The sequence below is a fragment of the Canis lupus genome, chromosome 21 (genome assembly GCF_048164855.1).
Source record: "Canis lupus baileyi chromosome 21, mCanLup2.hap1, whole genome shotgun sequence".
Classification (NCBI taxonomy): Eukaryota; Metazoa; Chordata; class Mammalia; order Carnivora; family Canidae; genus Canis; species Canis lupus.
In genome coordinates this window covers 50,229,705-50,250,446 of record NC_132858.1, presented here as the reverse complement: position 1 = coordinate 50,250,446, position 20,742 = coordinate 50,229,705, and the positions used below count along the sequence as shown (strand labels likewise).

Here is a 20,742-nt window from a genome sequence, read left to right as displayed (position 1 = left end):
CTTCTCTTTTATGCATAAACTGTTTAACCTATTGCTTGTACTCATTTGACTCATTTGTACGCATAAAGATGTTGAATTTAGTGATAATTGAATAAGCAACTTGTCGTACCCTATGTCAAAAACCTTAATTTCAGAATTAGATTTCCATAACTAATCTTTACTCTTATTATTTTATCATGTAACCAGAACATTGTAATAACTATTTAGGGAGTATAAAAGAAATAAAAGACCTTCTTCTGAGAGATTAGACTGCAGGATGATTACCGTTATTAACAATTTACATATCAATATATAGCCCTTGTTAAGTTTTTATGGTTTAGTCAATCAACAGCATAGACATAAGTTTTCATGTTAGAATCACTGAGAACTGGTACCTGCTTTCACAGTGTACAACCAAACATGACAGCCTTGATCTTTTTTTGTTTCATTTTTATATTTATTTCTGTGATGTTTTATTTGTATTTCCCTGTTATGAATACAGCATTTACATAAAGACATTAGAATTAAATTTTCCCAACTATTAAACCCAGAAAGACATAGATCTAGTTCAACTTAAAGAGCCAAAGAAATTTATCTTAAATGTAAATTTAGATAATTTTAGCTAACTTGAAGTTAAAAGCAAAGAGGGACATATTTATGTATTTATTAAGATTTTATTTATTTGAGAGAGAGAAAGAATACACAAGCTAGGGGGAAGAACCAGAGGGAGAGAGAAAGGGACAAGCAGATTCCCCAGTGACCAGGGAGCAGGACATGGGGCTGGATCCCAGGACCCAGAGATCATGACTTGAGCCGAAGACTGATGCTCAGTCTGACTGAACCACCTAGGTACCCCAGGATGGATATTATTAAAAATAACATAGATATTATTAGCATAGATTTCCCCTAAAAAGTATTTTACTTAAAACATTTCTTGTTGAAATAGGGGATTTAAATCCATGATTATTATTAGGTCCTAAATTAGCTGTGCATCAGAAACACTCAGAGGGCTTTATAATAAACAACATATTATCAGCAGCCATCCCAGAATAACTACATGAGGATCTCTGGCAGAGGAGTCCAAGAATCAGTATTTCTTAAAAATCCCCATTTGTTGTCATCTTTTGGAATCAGTGATAGAGCCAGCATGGAGGTGTTTTGTGTGAATGGTTAAAAATAATATTTAGGGCTTTGGAATTCAGGTAACACTATGGAATCTACTTACACCCACACCTACCTTTCTTCCTAAAACCATGCAATCAATACAAGAAGAATGAATGAAGCACTCACAACTTTTTTTTTGGCAAAATTGTGAGATAGAGAATATACCAAATAATAATAAAAAAACAAATAAAATCCAAAACACTGTGGAAAGCCACCAAGTGACCCATAGGTAGCAAAATGTATTCTGCAATTCCCCCTCTCCCAAGTCAATAAATAATTATTCTCAGAAGGATGACACACACACTCGGGGAATTTTTGAGGGCATATCTGAACGTAAAGTGGACAAGAGAGGCAGAGAAAAAAGATTTGGAGAGCATTCAGGGAAAAGAGGTCATAGAATTTTTTTAAACAGCATCCTTCTACAAAAGGGGATTATTGTATGCGGCAGGAACTACATCCCTTATGGCACTGGCTAAGAGGATAATCAGGAAGGAAACATCAGTGGTAGGAGCCCTCGAGAAACAAGTAAGGTTATGAGAACCAAAGGAAATCTGGTCACCACAAGTCACCATACACAAATAAACTGTCACTTAGTAAGAAAAGGATGCCTTTGAGATGAAAAAAACTAAGAAAGCTATCCTAACACTTTCCCTTTTTTAGAGAGTCTTCCTATTGATAGTTAATTCAGAAAAACTCACCTAATTCAAACTTAAGAAAAAATTCAATTGTATACATAATATTAGAAGAAAACAGAATATCACATTTCGGCAATGGAAGAAGAAAAATCACCAGGAAGATGCCATTACAATGTGGGGAAGAATTGCAGCATTTCCAACATTTATTTTGGAACTTAATTAAGCAGTTGAATCACAAAACAGAAGTAAAGGAGCCCAGAAAGGAAATGGCAAGACAGTAAGATGATGTGAAATGGGAATTGAAAGAACTAAGAAATTGAAGGAAAAGGTAAAATCACTTCAAAAATGAATTCCAAGTGACAAGGGGCTGAAGAAAGAACTGATACTAGAAGAAAGAAAACACAGGAGTTTACTGGAGAAAATCACAATTTCCTGGAGCAGAGATCCCCAAGAAGGAACGTCCGTGGGAACCAGCATGGGGATAAGAGATTTAAAGGTTAATTGATGAATTGCTAGAGGCTGAGTGTGAACAAGCAGGAGAATAAAATGCCTCTAGGTATACCCAGTTATAAGGACGCTTCTTTACTTTTGCAAGAAGTTCTCTCAGGTTCTCACTGTTGATACTGGGGAGAATCCCTTTGTGCTTCTGGAGGGGGCTGGAAAGGCATCCTTTAGAATATGCCAGAGCATTCTGTTTTTCTTCACCAGACCCACCCTCAGGAAAAACTGTTTTACCAGAGCCTAACCTAGTGGAATTTTATTGAAGCCAGACATCCCTGCGGGGAGGGAAATACCTGACTCCACCCTGCTCTGGCTGGGTCTGGGGAAAACCCAACTCCAGCCCCTTGTAACTACTATCTGTCCAACCTACAGGGAGGAAAACACTGAGAAGCACTAGTAAAAGGTCATCGTCCAGGGGCACAGCTTCACCAAAAGACTGAGATGAGACCTAATCATAGGACCATAGGATGCTGCTACTTCCCTATTCCTCACCGCCACGTTACTAAAGGACTGGTTACTGAAGTTTCTTTTACCAGTACATTATGTCCAGCTTGCAATAAAAATTTACAAGGAATACGAAAAGGCAAAAAAAAAAAAAAAAAAGAAAGAAAGAAAGAATTAAAACAGTTTGAAGTGACTAAGTAAACATCAGACCCAGAATCAACTATGGCAGGAATGTTGCAATTATCAAACCAGGAACTTTCAAATACTATTATTAATATGCTAAGGGTTTTAGTGAAAAAAGTAAACATGTAAGAATACATTAATAATGTAACTAGAAAGATGGAAATGTTTTTTCTTATTAAGTCTCTATTTAATAAATTCCAGTTAGTGTAATATTATTTTCAAGTATACAGTATAGTGATTCAACATTTCCATAAACACCCAGTGCTCATCACAAGCAGTTCACTCCGTAATCCCCATCGCCTGTTTAACCAACACCCCCACCGACTTTCCTACTGGTAACCATCAGTTTGTTCTTCATAATTAAGAGTATTTCTTTGTTTGCCCTCCTCTCTTTTTTTTCCACTTTGCTTGTTTTTTTTTTCTTAAATTGCACGTGAGTGAAATCATATAGTATTTGTCTTTCTCTGACTTATTTTGGTTAGCATGATATCTTTAGCTCCATCCATGTCAATGCAAGTGGTAAGATTTCATTCTTTCTTATGGCTGGGTAATATTCCATTATACATATGTACTCCACACCTTCTGTTCCTCAGTGGATGGACACGGGCTGTCTTCATGTTTTGGCTGTTGTAGATAATACTGCTATCAACATTGGGGTGCACATATCCCTTTGTATTAGTGTTCCTGTATCCTTTGGGTGAATACCTAGTAGTGCAGTTGTGGATCATAGGATAATTCTAGGTTTGAGGAACCTCCATACCGTTTTCCAAAGTGGTTGCACCACTTTGCATTCCCACCAACAGTGCAAGAGGGTTCCCCTTTCTCCGCATCCTTGCCAATATCTGTTGTTCTTGTGTTGTTAATTTTATCCATTCTGATAGATGTGAGGTGATATCTTGTAGTTTTGTTTTGCATTTGCCTGATGATAAGTGACATAGAGCATCTTTTCCTGTGCCTGTCGGCCGTCTGGCATGTCTTCTTTGGAGAAATGTCTGTTCGTGTCTTCTGCCCATGTTTTAATTAGATTATTTGTTTTTGGATGTTAAGTTTTATAAGTTCTTTATATATTTTGAATACTAACCCTTTATCAGGTATTTCATTTGCAAGTATCTTTTCCCATTCCATAGGTTGCCTTTTAGTTTTGTTGGTTGTTTCTTTTGCTGTGCAGAAGCTTTTTATTTTGATATAGTCCCGATAGTTAATTTTTGCTTTTGTCCTTGCTTCAGGAAACATATCTAGAAAGAAGGTGCTATGGCTAATGTCACACAAGTTACTGCCTATGTTCTCTTCCAGGATTCTTATGGTTTCAGCTCTCACATATAGGTCTTTCATTCATTTTGCATTTATTCTTTTGCATCTTTTGCATTTATTCTATTATTTATTTTGGTTTCATTCTTTTGCATATTGCTGTCCAGTTCTTCAAGCATGATTTGTTGAACAAATGGTCTTTTCCCCATTGGATATTCTTTCCTGCTTTGTTGAAGATTAATTGACCGCTGTGAGTTTATTTCTTGGTTTTACATTCTGTTCCATTGATCTGTGTATCTGTTTTTGTGCCAGTACTACATGCTTTGATGACTACAGCTTTGTAATATAAGTAGAAGTCCAGAATTGTGAGGCCTCCAGCTTTGTTTTTCCTTTTTAAAGTTACTTTGGCTATTTGGTGTCTTTCCTGATTCCATTCAAATTGACGGATTGTTTTTCTAGCTCTGAAAAAAAAAAAAAAACTGTTGCTATTTTGAGAGGAATTGCATTAAATGTGTATATAGATTGCTTTGGGTAGTATCGACATTTTTACAATATTTGTTCTTCCAATCTATGAGCATGGACTGTCTTTCCATTTCTTTGCATCATGGTTTCTTTCATCAGTGTTTTATAGTCTTCAGAGTACATTGGTTAAGTTTATTCCTTGATATTGTTTGGTGCAATTGTAAATGGGATTCATTCCTTAATTTCTCTTTTTGCTGCTTCATTACTGGTGTATTGAAATGCAACAGATTTCTGTACATTGATTTTGTGTCCTGCGACTTTACTTAATTCATGTATCAGTTCAAGCAAATTTTTGGTGGTCTTTCAGATTTTCTATCTAGATTATCGTGTCATCTAAAAACAGGGAAAGTGGGAATCCCTTGGGTGGCTCAGCGATTTAGCGCCACCTTCAGCCCAGGGTGTGATCCTGGAGACCTGGGATCGAGGCCCGTGTCCGGCTCTCTGCATGGAGCCTGCTTCTGTCTCTGTCTCTCTCTCTGTGTCTTTCATGAATAAATAAATAAAATCTTAAAAAAAAATAAAATAAAAACAGGGAAAGTTTGACTTCTCCCTTGCCGATTTGGATGCCTTTTATTTCTTTTTGTTGTCCATTGCAGTGGCAAGGACTTCCAGTACTCTTGTTAAATAACAGTGGTGAGAGTGGACATCTTTGCCTTATTCCTGATCATTAAGAGGAAGTTCTCAGTTTTTCCCCATTATGGATGATGTTTGCGATAGGTTTTCCATAGATGGCCTTTATTACATTGAGATATGTTTCCTCTAAACCTGTTGTCTGGAGAGTTTTTATCATGAATGGCTGTACTTTGTCAAATGCTTTTTTTGCATCTATTAAGAGGATCTTACGGTTCTTATCCTTTCTTTTATTAATGTGATGTTATCATGCTGATTGGTTTGTGAATATTCAACTACCTTACAACCCAGGAATAAATACCACTTGATGATGATGAATGATTTTTTTAATGTTTGGTTGGATTAAGTTGGCTATTATTCTATTGAGAATTTTTGCATCCATATTCATCAGGGATATTGGCCTGTAGTTCTCTATTGTAGTGGAATCCTTATCTGGTTTTGGTAGCAGGGTATTGCTGGCCTCATAGAATGAAGTTGGAAGTTTTCCTTCCATTTCTATTGTTTGGAATAGTTTGAGAAAAATAAGTATTAACTTTTCTTTAAAAGTTTAGTAGAATTCTCCTTTGAAACCATCTGGTCCTAGTCTTTTTAGATTTTTGATTACTGATTCAACTTCTTTGCCGGTTATTGGTCTGTTCAAATTGTTCTATTTCCTCCTGTTTGAGTTTTGGTAGTTTATATGTTTCTGGAAATTCATCCATTTCTTCCAGATTGTCTGTTTTTCAAAATGGTTTGTATTTCTATGGTATTCATTGTTGTTTCTCCTGTCTCATTTCTGATTTTATTAATATGGGTCTTTTCTCTTTTCTTTTTGATAAGTCTGGCTTGGGGTTTATCAATTTTATTAATATTTTCTAAGAACCAGCTCCTGGTTTCATTGATCTGTCCTATTGGTTTCTTGAATTTCTATATCATTTATTTCTGCTCAAATCTTTATTATTTCCTTCCTTCTGCTGGCTTTAGGCTTTGTTTGTTGTTCTTTTCCTACTTCCTTCAGTTAAGTTAGGTTGTTTCTTTGAGGTTTTTCTACCTTTTTAAGGTAAACTTATATTGCCATATACTTCTCTCTTAGGACAGCTTTTGCTGTATCCCAACGGTCTTGGACTGTTTTGCTTTCACTTTCATTTGATTCCATGTATTTTTAAATATCTTCTTTGATTTTCTGGTTCACTTATTCATTGCTTAGCAGCATGTTTAACTTCTGTGTATTTATGGCCATTGCAGATAGTTTCTTGTGGTTCACTTCTAATATCATAGTGTTGTGGTGAGAAAAGGGGCATAGTATGACTTCAGTCTTTTTGTGTTTCTTGAAGCTTATTGTGTGACCTAATGCATGATCTGTTCTGGAGACTGTTCTGTGTACACCAGAGTATTCTGATTTAGGATGCAGTGTTCTGAATATATCTGTTAAATCCATCTGGCCCAGTGCATCATTCAAAGCCATTGAATTCTGTTTGATTTTCTGTTTAGATCATCTGTCCATTGATGTATGTGTGGTGTTAAAGTTTCCTACTATTATTGTATTATTATCAATTAGCTCCTTTATGTTTATTATTAATTGTTTTATATATTTGAGTGCTCCCATATTGAGTTTATAAATATTTACAATTGTTATATCTTCTTATTGGATTGTCCCCCTTATATATGATTATATAGTCCCTTTCTCTTTTTTTTTTAATTTCAATTTTAGTTAACATAGAGTGCAATATTGGTTTCTAGAGTAGATTTCAGTGATTCATCATTTATATACAACAGCCAGCGATCATCACAACAATTGCCCTCTTTAATACCCAGCACCCATCTCTAGCCAGCTGATCCCTTCTGTCCCATTGATCTATGTATCTGTTTTTGTGCCAGTACCGTACTGTCTTAATGACTACAGCATTGTAGTATAGTTTGAAATCTGGAATACATGATGCCTCTAGTTTTGTTTTTCTTTTTAAGAATTGCTTTGGCTATTCAGGGCCCTTTTCTGGTTCCACATCCATTTCAGCACTGTTTGCTAGCTCTCTGAAAAATGCTGATGGTATTTTGATAGGGATTGCATTAAATGTGTAGATTGCTTTGGGTAGCACAGACAGGTTAAAAGTGTTTGTTCTTCCAATACATGAGCATGGAAACCTTTTCCATTCTTTGTGTCCTCCTCAATTTGTTTCATAAGCAATCTATCATTTTTCAGAGTACATATCTTTCATCTCTTTAGTTAGGTTTGTTCCTAGGTTCTTATTGTTTTCAGGGCAAATGGGATGATTCTTTGATTTTTTTCTGCTTCTTAATTATTGATGTATAGAAATACAGTAGATTTCTGCATATTGACTTCATGTTCTACAACTTTGATGCATTCACGTAGTCTAGCAATTTTTTGGTGGTGTTTTTCGGATTTTCTACATGGAACATCATGTCATCGGCAAAGAGTGGAAGTTTTATCCTTCCTTGCAATTTGGATGCCTTTTATTTCTTTTTGTTTGTCCACTCCCAGCTTCCTTCTGATATCCTTTAGCATGATAGATGATTTCTCCATCTCACTTTCCATCTGCAGGATTCTTTAGTTCTAAAATAAGTCTCTTGTAGGCAGCTTATAAAGAGATCTTTTTTTATTATTCATTCTGATGTCCTGTGTCTTTTGATTGGAGTATTTAGTCCATTTACTACATTCAGAGTGATTATTGGAAGATGAATTTAGTGCCATTGTGTTGTGTTACCTGTGAAGTTGGTGTTTCTGGTGATATTTTACATCCTTTCTAGTTTTTCTTGTTTTTGTTTTTGTTTTTGTTTTGTTTTTTTCCACTCAAAAGAATTCCCCTTAAAATTCCTTGCAGGGCTGTTTTAGAGATCACAAACTCCATTAGTTTTTGATTGTCTGGGAAAAAGTCTTTATCTCTCCTTCCATTCTGAATGATAGCCTTGCTGGATAAGGACTTCTTGGCTGCATATTTTTCCCATTCGGTACGTTGTACATTTACATCCACTCCTGTTTGTGGATAGATTTGCTATGAACCTGATCCGTCTCCCCTTGTAGATAGAGGACTTATTTTTCCCTTGTTGCTTCCAGGATTCTTTCCTTGTTTGTGTATTTTGTGAATTTGACTATGATATGCCTTGTTGATGGTCAGCTTTTGTTGAATTTCATGGGAGTTTTCTGTGCTTCTTGGATTTTGATATCGGTGTCATTCCCTCAGGGAAGTTTTCAGCTATCAGTTGTTTGAATAAACATTCTGCCCCCTTTTCTCTCTCTTCATCTTCTGGGACTACTATCATACAAATGTTACTACATTTTTATCCGCTGCTGAGTTCCCTAAGTCTACTTTCATGGTCCACTACCTTTCTTTCCCTGTTTTTTCAGCTTCATTATTTTTCATAATTTTATCATCTATATCAGTATTATTCCTGTGCTTCATCCATCCTCATTTTTATGACCTCCATTTGGGATTGCAGCCTGGTTATAGCATTTTTAATTTCGACCTGACTAGATTTTAGTTCTTTTATGTCTGTAATAAAGGATTCTCTAGTGTCTTCTATGCTTTTTTCAAGCCTAGCTAGTATCCTTATAATCATTGGGTTTTTAAATTTTTATTTATTTATTTTTAAGATTTTATTTATTTATTCATGAGAGACACACAAAGAGAGGCAGAGACACAGGCAGAGGGAGAAGCGGGCTCCATGCAGGGAGCCCGATATGGGACTCAATCCCTGGACTCTAGGATCACACCCTGGGGCAAAGGCAGATGCTCAACCACTAGCCACCGAGGCATCCCATAATCATTGTTTTAAATTCTAGTTCAGACATCTTACTAATATCTTTATTGATTAAGCCCTTGGCCATGAGTTCTACTTTCTTTCCTTTGGAGTGAATTTATCCATCTTGTCGTTTTGTCCATAAAATAAAGAAGAAAGAAAAAGAAAGAAAAAAGATAAAACAGAAACAAAAAAACTAGATCCTGGGTGTGTTTTGGTCTTACTGTTAAAAGGGTCTAGGGGCAGCCGGGGTGGCTCAGCGGTTTAGCACTGCCTTTAGCCCAGGGCCTGATCTCCTGATTGAGTCCCGTGTCGAGCTCCTTGCGTATTTTTCCCTTCAACACTTGGAATGTATCATTCCACTCCTCTCTGGCTTGCCATGTTTCTGTTGAACAGTCTCCTATTAGCCTTATGGGTTTTCCCTTGTAAGTAAAGACTTTTTTGTCTTTTGCTTTTAAGTTATATAGATTGGGAAGGAAGAAATAAAACTGTCTTTGTGGATGACATGATATTTCTATGTCGAAAATCAGAAATAACAAAAATATCAGTTAATAAGCAGGAAAGTAAGTCACTTTTCTATGTAACAGCAATGAGTAAGTTTGATTTGAAATTAAAAACACAATACCATTTATGCTTGTTTTGGCAGCACATATACTAAAATTGGAAGTATACAGAGAAGATTAGCATGGTCCCTCTGCAAGGATGACACACAAATCATGAAATGTTCCATTAAAAAACAAAACAAAACACAACACAGGGGCACCTGTAAGTTAGGCATCTGCCTTTGGCTCAGGTCCTGGGATCAAGCTCCAGGTCAGGCTCCCTGCTCAGCGGGGAATCTGCTTCTCCCTCCCCCACTGCTGCTCCCCCTGCTTGTCCACATGTGTGTATAATAATTATATTATAAAATTGTGGTAATCAAAACAGTGTGGGACTGGTGCAAGAATAGACCAATAGATGGAGAGAATAGAATAGAGAGCCCAGAAATAGACTCACTTAAATCTAGTCTGCTATAGATGCTCCATTGGTTTTTGACAATGGAGTTAAGCAATACAATGGAAGATAGTTATTTTTAACAAGTGATGCTGGAAAACTGGGCATGCACATGCAATAAAATTAATTTAGACACCTCTCAAAAGTAATAAAGTGGATCATAGGCCTAGATATAAAATGGAAAACTATGTAACTAGAAGATAACCTAGAAGAAAGCCTAGATGCCCTTAGGTATGGTAATGACTTTTTACATATGACACCAAAGGCATGATTAGTCAAAGAAATAAATGGTAATCTGGCCTATGTTAAAATTAAAAACTGCTCTGTGAAAGATAAGGTCAAGAGAATGGGAAGATAAGTCACAGATTAGAAGAAAATGTTTGTAGGGCTCCTGGGTGGCTCAGTCGGTTAAGCATCTGTCTTTGGCTCAGATCATGATCCCAGATCCTGGGATCAAGCCCCACATTGAGCTCCCTGCTCAGTGGGGAGCCTGCTTCTCCCTCTCTCTGTCTCTCTTCCCTGCTCATGCTTTCTTTCTCTTTCTTGCTCGTGCTCTGTCTCAAATAAATAAATACCATTTTTTAAAAGAAAAATACTTGCAAAGACTTATCTGTTTTATGGAACATATACAAAGAACTCTTAAAATTCAATAAGAAAAAAAAACCCCATTACAAAATGAACAACATACCTGAAAAGACCCTCACCAAAGAAGATAATACAGATGCAAAGTAGTCAACATCGTATGTTGTTAGGGAATTGACAAAATCCAAAACACTGACAATACCAATTCCTCGTGAAAATGTGGAGCAACCAGAGCTCTCACTGCTAGCATATATTTATATTAAGAATTTTGAAATAGGGATCCCTGGGTGGCGCAGCGGTTTGGCGCCTGCCTTTGGCCCAGGGCGTGATCCTGGAGACCCGGGATCGAATCCCATGTCGGGCTCCCGGTGCATGGAGCCTGCTTCTCCCTCTGCCTGTCTCTGCCTCTCTCTCCTTCTCTCTCTGTGACTATCATAAATAAATAAAATAAAATAAAAAATTAAAAAAAAAAAAAAGAATTTTGAAATAAACAGAAGAGCATGCAATGAGACTGAATGGGGACTCTATATTTTTTTAAAGATTTTATTTATTTATTCATGAGAGAGGCAGAGACACAGGCAGAGGGAAAAGCAGGCTCCATTCAGGGAGCCCGACGTGAGACTCAGCCCTAGGACCCCAAGATCATGCCCCAGGCTGAAGGCGGCACTAAACCACTGAGCCACCCAGGCTGCCCTGAATGGGGACTTTAATATAAAGTTGCTATCTGGCCCTTTCTGCCAAAAAAAAGAAAAAAAGAAAAAAAAAAGAAAAGAAAAGTACTATTCCAGTCCCACAGCAGAGGAATCCATAGCCAAGATATGATTGGGGAAACCAGCATAAGCTTATAGTGACATTGATTATTTTTAATTATGTAATTAAGTTCCAAACAGAAGTTTGCAGATAGGGGAGGAAGGCACAGAAACACTATTAATGAGATATTAATGAGAAACTATTGAAACAGGAAATTTAGAAGCCACACTCCATTTCACTGTATATAAATTTATTTTACAATGTAAATAAAATGAATAATTCTTTGTGAATACATAATCTACCAAACCTCACCCTAGAAGAGATGGAATATCAAAATAGACAAACTTCCAAATAAAAACTTGAGAATATTGTTAAAGATCTACCCTTAAAATTTCACTGGGAAATTTTATCAAACCTTGAAAGAACAGTTAATCCAAGGAGAATGGCATCAGCAATTCAGCAATCTACCATCTTTCCCCCCAAAGAACACTGATTTTGATAAGTTTTTGTGAGTACCTTTATGGGACCCAGGAATCCAGTAGAGAAGTTCAGCACACCATTGGGAGGACAAAAAAAATCTGAGATTGGAAAGAGTGAAGAGGGTAAGCAGAAAAGTTTCATTTCACCTATGTCACTGCATCTCCAAGATGGCACAGCTCTGTGCCAAAAGAGACAAACATGGCCTGCAGTTTTTCCCACAGGGTAAAGTGAGAGCATGTGAGTGAGTTTCCAACTTCCCCAGCTATAAAGGATGTTGTCAAAGACACCCGCTTCTTTCCTACTCTTTCAAAATACGGGGATGATCTCAATGACTGAGGGGCAGGGAGATTCTGTGCTGTTACACTTAACCGCCAGTCCTCAAACTCAAGTTACACAGGTCTTACCACTTCACAGACTCCATTAGGAAACCTGACCACAAGCTGCTGGGGACACTTGGCCTTTGAATCCCTCTAGCTGACCACAAGCATTTCTAGCATTATTCTCCTTACCCACAGGATACTCCACCCCATAGTTGCATGTGCCTCTGAGAGCAATGAGTGCAAGTCTTTGTGGACAGTTACTGAGAATTAAGTAGAAAGCCAGCTCAACCCTGTAGAACTGGAAGACAGCATACAAACTTGAGCATTCAGCACTCCTTAGCGAGAGCAAACAGGAGACTCCGCAAATAGCCTGGCTTTATGGAATTACGAGAAGGCATACAGTTCTAAGAATTCACCCCTAAGAGGGAACAAGAAGTTCGGAGTAGGCATATTTGTAGGGAAGCTGTGATAAAGCCTCAGAATCCTTAGCAGGGTGGACAGCAGGCATTTCCCCCCCCAAAGTTACTTCATCAAGAAGAAATAACAAATATATACATGCACCCAGAGTAATTAGGCAAGAAAAAGAAAAGAAAATCAGAAAGAAAAAGTGAAATTTTTCTGTTTGCAGGGTAACATGATCTTATATAAGAGAACACCCTAAAGATCCTAACAAAAAGTTGTTAGAAGTGATGAACAAATTCGGTACAAAATGAATATGCAAAAATCAGTTGTGTTTCTGTAGACTAAGAATAAACTACTGGAGAAAGAAACTAAAAAGAAAATTCCATTTATTATAGCATCAAAGAAAAATCCTTAGGAATAAATTTAATCAATGAGATGAAAGACCTCGTTGAAAAGGCATTTGACAAAGTACGACATCCTTTCTTGATTAAAACCCTTCACAGTATAGGGATAGAGGGAACATATCTCTATATCATAAAAGCCATGTACAAAAAGCCCACAGCAAATATCATTGTCAATGGGGAAAACCTGAGAGCTTTTCCCCTAAGCAGAAACAGAGCAGGGATGTCCACTTTCACCACTGTTGTCCAACATAGTACTAGAAGTCCTAGCCTCAGCAATCAGACAATAAAAAGAAATAAAAGGCATCCGAATTGGCAGAGGTCAAATTCTCACTTTTTGCAGATGACGCGATACTCTATGTGGAATACCCAAAAGACTCAACCTCAGAATTGCTAGAATTCATGCAGCAATTAAGCAAAGTGGCAGGGTATAAAATCAATGCAGAGAAATCAGTTTCATTTCTGTACACTAACAATGAGACAGAAGAAAGAGAAATTAAGGAATCAGTCCCATTTGCAATTGCATCCAAAACCATAAGATACCTAGGAATAATCTAACCAAAGAGGCAAAAGATCTGTACTCAGAAAACTGTAGAATACTCCTGAAGGAAATTGAGGAGGACACAAAGAAATGGAAAAGCATTCCATGCTTATGGATCGGAAGAACAAATATTGTTAAAATGTCTGTGCTACCTACAGCAATCTTTATGTTCAGTGCAATACCTATCAAAATTCCATCCACTTATTTCACAAAGTTGGAAAAAATAATCCTAAAATTTGTATGGAACCAGAAAGGATCCTGAATAGCCAAAAGAATATTAAAAAAGAAAACCAAAACTGGTAGCATCACAATTCCAGACTTCAAGCTCTATTACAAAGCTATAATCACCAAGACAGTATACTACTGGCACAAAAACAGACACATAGATTAATGGAACAGAAGAGAGAACTCAGAAATGGACCCTCAATGCCATGTTCCACAAATCTTCGACAAAGCAGGAAAGAATATTCAATGGAAGAAGTCTTTTTAGCAAATGGTGTTGGGAAAATTGAACAGCCACATGCAGAAGAATGAACCTGGACCATTTCCTCACAGCATACACAAAAATAGACTCAAAATGGATGAAAGATCTAAATATGAGATAGGAATTCATCAAAATCCTAGAGGAGAACACAGGAGGCAACCTCTTCGACCTCACCCTCAGCAGCTTCTTGCTGGACATGTCTCCAAAGGCAAGGGAAACAAAGGCAAAAATGAACCATTGGGACTTCATCAAGAGAAAAAGGCTTTTCCACAGCAAAGGAAAGTTAACAAAACCAAAAGGCAGCCTATAGAATGGGAGAAAATATTTGCAAGTGACACATCAGATAAAGGGCTAGTATCCAGAATCTATAAAGAACCTATCAAACCCAACACCCAAAAAACAAATAATCCAGTTAAGAAATGGACAGAAGACATGAACAGATATTTCTCCAAAGAAGTCATACAAATCGTCAGCAGACACGTGAAAAGATGCTCAACATCACTTGGCATCAGGGAAATATAAGTCTAAACCACAATGGGACACCACCTCACAGCAGTCAGAATGACTAAAATTAACAAGTCAGGTAACAACGGATGTTGGCAAGGATGTGGAGAAAGGGGAACCCTGTACATTCTTGGTGGGAATGCAAGCTGGTTCAGCCACTCTGGAGAACAGTTTGGAGGTTCCTCAAGAAGTTGAATATAGGGCTACCCTATAACCCAGCAATTGCACTACTGGATATTTACCCCAAAGATACAAATACAGTGATCAGAAGGGCACCTGTACCCCACTGTTTATAGCAGCAGTGTCCACAACAGCCAAACTATAGAAAGAGCCCAGATGTCCATCAACAGATGAATAGATAAAGAAGATGTGGTATATATATATACACAATGGACTACTACCAGCCATTAAACAAAAAAAGAGAAGAAAGAAAGAAATCAATCAATCAATCTTGCCATTTGCAATGACATGGATGGAACTAGAGGATATTATGCTAAGTGAAAATTCAATCAGAGAAAGACAATTTATCATATGGATCTCACTCTGATGTGGAATTTAAGAAACAAAACAGAGGATCATAGGGGAAGAGAAGAAAAAATGAAACAAGACAAAATCAGAGAAACCATAAGATTCTTAATCATAGGAAACGAACTGAGGGTTGCTGGAGGGGAGATGGGTGAGGGGGACAGGGTAACTGGGTGATGGGCATTAAGGAGGGCATGTGATATAATTAGCATTAGGTATTATATAAGACGGAATCATTGACCTCTACCTCTGAAACCAATAATACATAATATGGTAATGAACTGAATTCAAATAAAAATGTTTTAAAATTATGATATTTTTCACAGAAATTGAAAAAAAATCCTAAAATTTGCATGAAACTACAAAAGAACCAGAGTAGAATAGTAGTCTTGAGAAAGAACAAAGCTGGAGACATCACAATTCTGATTTCAGAATATATGGCAAAGGTATAGTAATCAAAACAATATGGTAGTGGGATGAAAACAGAAAAATAGCTGAAATGGGACAGAATAGAGAGCCCAGAAATAAATCCATGCATAAATGGTTAATAATCCTTGACAAAGGCAATTAGAACACACAGTGGGGAAAAAGTCATCTCTTCACCAAATCATTTTGGGAAAATTGGAGAGTTACATGCAAAAGAATAAAACTGGACCCCTATCCTACACCACTCTCAAAAATTAACTCAAAATGGATCAGAGACTTGAAATGTAACATCTGAAACAATGAAACTCCTAAAAGAATACATAGAGGTAAAGCTCCTTGACCTGGGTTTTAGCAATGATTATTTGTATATGACACCAAAAGCATAGGCAACAAAAGAAAAAGTAGTCAAGGGGAGACTACATCAAACTAAAAAGTTCTGAACAGCAAGAAAGCAGTTAACAAAAAAGGTAGAAATAGAATGGGAGAAAATACTTGCAAAACATATTTATGCTAAAGGGTCAGTATCCAAAATATATGAGAAATATCCAACAACGTGAGTGGATATTTTCCCAAAGAAGGCAAAACATATTTGCAAAACATTTATGCTCAAAGGTCAGTATCCAAAATATGTAAGAAATATCCAACAACCCAGTTGGATATTTTCCCAAAGAAGGCATACATATGGCTAACACATACATGAAAAGATATTCAACATCACTAACTAATCAAGAAATGCAAATCAAGACCGTAATGAGATATCACCTTAATCCTGTTAGGGTGTTTGTTTTTTTTTTTAAGATCTTATTTATCTATTCATTAGAAACACAGAGATGTGTGAGAGAGAGGCAGAGACACAGGCAGAGGGAGAAGCAGGCTCCATGCAGGGAGCCCGATGTGGGACTCCATCCCAGGACTCCAGGATCATGCCCCAGGCCAAAGGCAGGGGCTAAACCGCTGAGCTACCCAGGGATCCCCTAGGGTGGTTTTTATCAAAAATAGAAGAGATGGCCAATGTTGGCAAGGATGCGGAGAAAGGGGAACCCTAGTACACTCTTGGTGGAAATGTAAACGTAAAAAGTTTAAAATAGAACTACCAGATGATACAGCAATTCCACTTCTGGGTTTTTTCCAAAGAAGTAAAACTTAACTTACAAAGATATATGCACCCCTGTGTTCATTGCAGCATTATTCACAATAGCCAAGGTATGGAAACAACCTTAATATTCAATGATGGTTGAATGAATAAGGAAGTTGTGGTATTTTTATATATTTCTATCTATGTTTACATGAATAATAAACAAAAAAATCCTGTCATTGGTGACAACAAAAATGGGTCTAGAGGACATTATGCTATGTGCAATAAACCAGACTATGATCTCACAAAAATATGAATTTTAAAAACAAAAACAAAATTGAACTCGTAGAAACAGAGTTGAATGATGGTTACCAGGGGTTGTGGAGTGGGGAAAATGGGAGAGATAGAGTACAAGCCTTCAGTTACAAGATATACCAGTTCTTTAGATCTAATGTACAGCATTGTGACTATAGTACATAATACTGTATTGTATACTTAAAATTTGCTAAGAGAGTAGATCTTTTTTTTTTTTTTAAGATTTTATTTATTCATGAGAGAGAGAGAGAGGCAGAGACACCGGTAGAGGGAGAAGCAGGCTCCATGCACGGAGCCGGACGTGGGACTCGACCCCAGAAGTCCAGGATCACACCCCGGGCTGAAGACGGCGCTAAACTGCTGAACTGCCCTAAGAGAGTAGATCTTAGGTGGTCGCATCACACACATTTAAAAAATGATATGTGAAGTAATAGACGTGTCAGCCTGATTGTGGTAATGTTTTCATGAATAAGTCTATCAAAGCACCCTTTTGTACACATATATCTACAATTTTGTCAATTATACCTCAGTAAAACTAGGGGAAAACAAATAATAAACTAATGAAAAGAGACAATTTCTTTAAAAGAACAGGAAATGCTTGTGCCACTTTTTTTTTGTGGGACTACATCAAAATAAAAAGCTTTTACAGGCAAAGGAAACAGCAAAACTAAAAGACAATGTACTGAGTGGGAGATATTTGCAAACAACTTACTTGTAAAGGGATAATAGAATTTATCAAGAACTTATGCAACTCAACACCAAATAAATTATCCAATTAAAAATGGGTGGAAGACATGAAGAGACATTTCTCCACAGCAGACATCCAGATGGCCAACAGACCCATGTAAAAATGCTCAACATCACTCGACATCAGGGAAATACAAATCAGAACCACAATGAGATACCACCTCCCAGCGGTCAGAATGGCTAAAATAACTCAGGGAACAATAGATGTTAGCAAGGATATAGAGAAAGGGGAATCTTCTTACACTGTTGATGGGAATGCAAACTGTTGCAGCCACTCTGGAAAACAGTATGGAGGGTCCTCCATACTCAAAAAGTTAAAAATAGAGCTATCCTATGATCCAGCCATTGTACTACTAGGTATTTACCCAAACGATACAAAAATACAGATTTGAAGGAGTACACACACCCCAATGTTGGTAGCAGCACTATATCAACAATAGCCAAACTTTGGAAAGAGCCCAAATGTCCATTGACTGTTGAATAAAGATGATATGTCCAGAAGGGAAGTGGGGGAGGGTAGGTGAAACAGGTGATAGAGATTAAGGAGTGCACATGTGATGAGCACTGAGTAATGTATAAAATTGTTGACTCACTGTTTTGTATACCTGAAACAAATATAACACTGTACCTTAACTACACTGAATTTAAAAAAAAATTTAATAATAATTGACAACAGGAACTCTCAGTGTTACTTTTTTTCTTTGCTACTTTTAAACTGTTTCAGGCAGGGACGTCTTGGTGGCTTAGTGGTTGAGTGGTTGCCTTTGGCTCAGGGAATGATTCCAGGGTTCTGGGATTGAATCCCTCATCAGGCTCCCCACAGGGAGCCTGTTTCTCCCTCTCTCTATATCTCTGACTCTCTCTCTCTCTCTCTGTCTCTTGTGAATAAATAAAATCTTTAAAAAAATAAATAAACCGTTTCAGAGGTTAGGAAAATAAGGAATAGTTCCTGTTATTTTTATGAAGCAAGGATGATAGTGGTACCAAAACTGACAAAGATTTCCTTAAAAAAGAAAAAATCACAGCTCAGTTTCACTTATCAGTTATTCACTCGATAGTTATAGTGCTATTTTGACTTCTAGAAACAGGTTTATATATTTTAGATAATCATACTGAAGTATTTAAAGGTGAAATGTTAGGATGAGTTTTTTTAAAAATATTTTGCCGGGGCAGCCCCAGTGGCCCAACGGTTTAGCGCTGCCTTCGGCCCAGGGCCTGATCCTAAAGACCTGAGATCGAGTCCTCCGTCAGACTCCCTGCATGGAGCCTGCTTCTCCCTCTGCCTGTGTCTCTGCCTCTCTTTGTGTGTGTCTCTCATGAATAAATAAAATCTTTCAAAAAAATTTTTGCCTATCATTTGCTTTAAAATACTTGAGCATTGGAGCATCTTGCTGGCTCAGTTGTAAGAGCATGTGACTCTTGATCTCAGGATTGAGAGTTCGAGCCCCATGTTGAGTGTGGAGATTACTTACAAACTAATTAATTAAAAAAAAAAAAAAAGACCTGACTGTAAAACATTAAAAAAATAAATAGGGCGCCTGAATGGTTCAGTCAGTTAAGTGTCCAACTCTTGTTTTTGGCTCAGGTCATGGTCTCGGGGTTATGAGATCAAGCCTCACATTGGGCCCTGTGCTGGATATGGAGCCTGCTTAAGATTCCTTATCTTCCCTTCTGCCTTTCCTCCCTCTATAAAATTAATGTAGTAATTAAAATATTTAAGATTTGATACATACATAATGATAGGTTTTAAGGTTCATAGGCTGTCCACATCATCATTCTATTTTTTAGGGATTTCTGAGTCAATCATGAAGTACCTATTTGTAAACCTTTTATAATGACTACATTTGAAATTTGTAGGTATTTAACTTACTTTTTTTAAACTTTTTAATTTTTATTTACTTATTTGAGAGAGCAGGAGCAAGGAGGAGAAGCAGAGTGAAAAGCAGGCTCCCCACAGTGGGCATGACCCTGGGATCATGACCTAAGCTGAAGGCAGCTGCTTAACCAACTGAGCCACCTAGGCACCCCTGACTTGCTTTCTATATGTATATAATTTGAATATTTTGAATACAAAAACAAATACAGGAGCCCATAAGTAATTCATATGGAAGGATACTTTTCCAAGGCTTTACAACACGTACTTTTATATCTGTCTTACTTAACAACTTCCAGGAAATGCATAATGCGAAAAGGACTTTCTGAATGTATGGAGAGAGAGAGAGAGAGATGTTAAGCATCTGAAAGGGAAAGAGGATACCCTGAAATGGAGAATTAATGAAAAAAGAAGCTACCTATTTAGAGAAATTTAAAAAGCAAAACGCATAGCAGAACATAGATGGTGACTTGTTCACCAGTTGTACAACATGCTATGTTGTACATGTGAAACTAATGTGTGCCAATTATACTCAAATTAAACAAAACAAAATAAAAAGCAAAATGAAAAATAATAGAAGTGAGAGTAGGATATTAGACAACATAATATTAGAGAATCCCAATTCAAACATGAATAAACGTTCTGTTTGCGCTTCTCACCATCATAACATTTCCTTCAATACTTTATGTTTTATTAAGTTTATATTTATACAGATGGATTTTTTTTTATGTAACCATCATAGTAACTGGAGTCCAAGAATAATAGGCTTCTTTCAGAAGCCATATAGGTCATCCTCTGTAGATTTTTGGAAAAAGATCTCTCTGGTTCACTTACGTGTCCGGATTTGTTCTTCAAAATAGGGAGGTTGCGGGGTGCCTAGATGGCTCAGTCAGTTAAGCCTCCGGCGCTTGGTTTCAGCTCAGGTCATGATCTTAGGGTCTTGAGATCAAAGCCCCCTGTTGGGCTCACACTCAGCTCGGAGTCTTCGGAGTCTTTTCTCTCCCTAAATAATAAATAAAATCTTTAAGATAGGAAGGTTGCATAGGTGATAAACTGCCTTGTGTGTTTGTTATCCTGCTCTGCCTCATATGGCATTTCCATAGGCAGTGAGTTGACTCACTGGTTGGTTGGTCATTTGGATAGGTTAGTCACTAAAAAAAATTGAAAAATTGTGAGAAATATATAAAAATTAGAAAGAGGGTGTAAAACTTAGAAAGTAATTATTTAACTTGGATAAGATAGGAGGAAATGATTATATGAGAAGTAAAAGGAAAAGGATCCAA

General features: G+C 37.1%; 1 protein-coding gene and 1 non-coding gene across 2 annotated transcripts in view; both read left to right on the top strand.

Moving 5' to 3' along the window:
• The window catches only part of LANCL2 (LanC like glutathione S-transferase 2), a 48,700-nt gene that overhangs the window by 9,921 nt on the left and 18,037 nt on the right, over positions 1-20,742 (top strand). The gene's annotated exons all lie outside the window — the stretch shown is intronic.
• LOC140613680 (U6 spliceosomal RNA) lies at positions 9,672-9,777 on the top strand. The gene has a single exon (XR_012014572.1). It is a non-coding gene; the product is annotated as a U6 spliceosomal RNA (small nuclear RNA).